Raw genomic sequence first — 4,056 nt, forward strand, 5'->3', positions numbered from 1 at the left:
TTAAGGATATTAATTTTAAAAAAGTCAACAATATTTTTATATATGAAAAACTCATGACATTTAAATCAACTATGCTCATTTTGCCTTCCTCAGTTTTATCTATAGGGCTCAATCAGACATTAGTCAAGTTGTATAAGGGATTGCTTCAAGGTATTAGAGCTTGAACTTGATGACCATATGGTCCTTTCAAACTCTAAGAACCTATGCATTTATGGCTAAAACAGTGATTTAAAATGTATGTAATATAGATAGAAACCATAACTTCATGATATTTACTAATTATTGTCACTTTTGCTAAAAGTATGTGCTCTGGATTTGAATGTATCTTTTCCTAGCTCTTCTTCAACTCACATACGGAAGATTTTTTTTTTCAAATTCTGTGCAGAATATTAGATTTCGGGGCCTTTTTTATCTTTAAGTTGTTTTTGTTAGTGTTACTGTTTATAGCCTTTACAATCACATACATACATACACACAAACACCCTATTTTAAAAAGAAAAAAATTGTTCCCCAGAGCCGCTATTATCTCTGTGCATTTTCAGGGAAAGATATAGCTTTAATGGACTAAAAGATGAGATCCTGACTGGAAGTGAAAGGTTGTACGTCTGGTAATGAAGACACAGCCTTTGACAGCTTGTTTCCAGTGCTGCAGTCACATACAAACTACTTCCAGAGACAACAATAATACAATTTGATACGCACCACCACCACCACTGAAATTTAGATATTTCTTGGATACAGGGTAGGTAGGCAAAGTTATCCAGCAGACTAAGGAAGGGGCTATTGATAAGTGATCTAAGATACAACTGAGAAGATTCCAAGAGTTTGTTAAATTCAGTTAACATGACATTATTGATCATAAGCAAGCTCTACTTTGTGCGAGTGACAAGGGTTCAAATTTCCCAAACCAAAAGGTAGCTATGGAAAAAAAAATCTCAACATCTCAGAGTTGGAAGGAACCTTAGAGAATTTCTAGCCCAACCAATACCTGAATAATAATGTCTTTTTCAGATACAAGTGGTCATTCATTCCTTGTGGGAATCTCTCTATTGAGGGGGAGTTTGCAACTTCCCAAGATAGACCATTGTACTCTGAAATACTTTGAATTTTTAGGAATATTTTCTTTACCCAAAGTCTAAATATGTCTTTCCACAGTACTGACCCAGGACTCCTGGTTCTGCCTTTTGGAGCCAAACAGAACAAATTTAATTCCTCTTTGATGTGGCAGTTCTTCACACAATCAAAGATAGCTATCATGTCCATCCTCCTGAAGTCTGTTTTGCTCCAGGTTAAACAATTCCAGTTATGTCAATCACTCTTCATATGCGCAATCTTCCCTCCTCAGATTTTTGTGGCTATGTACAGACTGTCTCCCATTCCCGTAATGTTTTTTCTCCTCATCTCTGTTAGAGTTTTCTTGTTCCCTCCAAGACACAGTTCCAGTGTCAAACCCTACCCAAGATCTCTCAGGATTCCTCCAGTTGTTAGGATTTCACCCCAAATTACTTCATGTTAAATATGTCTATGCTGTATATATACATACATGTGTATAAATATATATGTATGTGTGTATGTGTATATATGTATATATGTATATGTAAATACATAGATAATTTCTATTCAGTATTGATTTCTCTATTTATAAATGTCCTACATCTCCTCACTTCCTCCAATAGAATGTAAGAAACATAAGGTCCTTGTGGGCTAGGACAGTTTCATTCAATACCTTTGATGTGCCTAGCACCTAGTACATTGCCTGTTATATGATTAATCATATTCTTTGCATTGATAATTCTCAAATTATTTATCTAGCCCTAACCTCTCTTCTAACCGACAGATTTGAATATCCAAATTCCTATTGGACATCTCAAACTAAATGTCCAATAGACATCTTAAACTCAGCATGTCTGAAACTAAGTTTCTTTACTTTCATATTACCGTTGAGACATCAGTTTTGAGTTCTCAAACTTATATGCAGTCTGTTGCCAAGTCCTATTGATTTTACCTTCACAATATTTCTCCAATATACCCCTTCCTTTCACATACACTGCTACTACGTTGGTCCAAGCCTTCATCACCTCATGCCTAGACAATTGTGATAACCTGCTGTTTGGTCTTCCTCTCTCAAGTACCTTCCCAGTCTGCTATACACTCCACTCAGTTGTTAAATTGGTCTTCCTAAAGTACAAGCCAGACCATGTCACACACACACACACACACACACCACACACACACACACAACACACACAAGTTCTGATAAGGAAACATGGACATATAGAGAAATGATGACCAGGAAGAAGTATTTTGGTGTTATAGGGTAATTAGTTGGCAAATCTTTACCAAAAATGGTAGTATTCATTTGATAAATGTTCTCTAAGCTAGGTGGCATAGTGGATAGAGTGTCAACCCTGGAGTCAGGAAGACCTGAGTTCAAATCCAGCCTCAGACACTTACGAGTGACCCAGGGCAAGTCACTTAACCCTGTTGGTTTCAATTGCCTCATCTATAAAATGAGCCAGAGAAGAAATGGCAAACCATTCCAATATCTTTGCCAAGAAAACCCCCAAAAGGGTCATAGAGAGTCAGAAATGACTAAAGCCACTCGACAACAACAAGCTAGAGTTGAAAGGGGCAGAGGTGGCCACATGGGGACACACCATGAAAATGGCCAGGTAGTGTTATGTTCCATGGCAGAAAGTCAACTGAACCCAGGTAAGATTAAATGACTGCTCACTAATTAGAATTTAGGGTCTCAGGGATGGGAATCTGATTGTGCTTTCAGAATAGAAGAGACAGGAATTCAGGCTACATGGCATGGAGATTGCTAGGAAGTGGTAGTGGGCTTGGATGTTGACAAAATAAGTGAAATGCCCATCAGTCAGAGCCCACAGTCCTTGGGTAGGAGTCTTATTTCTGGGTTTGAGTAAAGAGAAGGTAAGGTGGCATGGCAGAGGGATATTTATGAAAGACAAACTCCAAGATTCTTTGCACTTCCAAATCTATGATCCTATAATCCCTTCACTATCCTGGAAACCTTTCTCTGGATTGTTTTTAATTTATCATTGTCTAAGAATATTATCTTTGGAGTCAGAATCTCACTTTTGCCACTGGCTACATATGTGATCTTATCAATTCACATCTTTCTGGGTCTGAGGCTTTTCACATGTGAAATAAAGGTGTTGAAAAGTTGATTTTTAATGTCTTTAACAGTACTAAATCCTATAGTTTTGTGCTGACCCTGGTTCAAGCCTCAGATCTCTTCCTCTTCATATGCATGTGACTTTCTAAGTTTCTATTACATGAGGTCATCCCACTTATACTTTTTATCTTATTGCATTACTGTGGGAATCAAATAAATTAATGTATCAAAATATCTCGAAGGGCAACATATACCTTTGACTTATTATTAACAAAGTGGAAGTTTATTTTCAGAGGGTATTTGCATGGGAAAATGAATGTTGTTTTAGTGTAGCACATTTTCTCTGTACAGGAGTTTCTCTGTCTGTACCTAACAGCATGTGGAAAGTGTCAAAAATCTATTCCAATGAAAAACTGAAATTGGATCTTTAAAGCAAATCTACCTCAAAACAACCATATGCCACTATCAGATTGCCTCTCCATTACTACCCAATTATCTCATTGCATGTATTTCATTTCATTTCCAGAAGTAAGCATCTTAAGTTGAAACAATTGCCTTGTCATCTCCAAAAGCCAATTAGGCATATGATGCTAGGATTAAGAGCTGGAAGACACCTTAGAGATCATCTAATCCTAATCTCTTATTTTATGGAAAGCATGAACCAAAGGCAAAAGAGATGAAGGGACTTCAACAAAGTCACAGCCATTATAGTAAATTATCAGGAAAGATATTGTGCCTACTATGTGCCAAGCACTTTACAAATGGCGTCTTATTTGTCACGAGAACTCTGGGTGGTTAGGTACTATTATTATCCCTGTTTTACAGTTGAGGAAACTGAGACAGGCAGAGGTTAAGTGACTTGCCCAGGGTCACCCAGCTGGTCTGAGGCCAGATTTGAACTCAAATTTAGATCTTAT

Source organism: Phascolarctos cinereus, unplaced genomic scaffold, assembly GCF_003287225.1.
Source record: "Phascolarctos cinereus isolate Bilbo 61053 unplaced genomic scaffold, phaCin_HiC Scaffold_4;HRSCAF=312, whole genome shotgun sequence".
Classification (NCBI taxonomy): Eukaryota; Metazoa; Chordata; class Mammalia; order Diprotodontia; family Phascolarctidae; genus Phascolarctos; species Phascolarctos cinereus.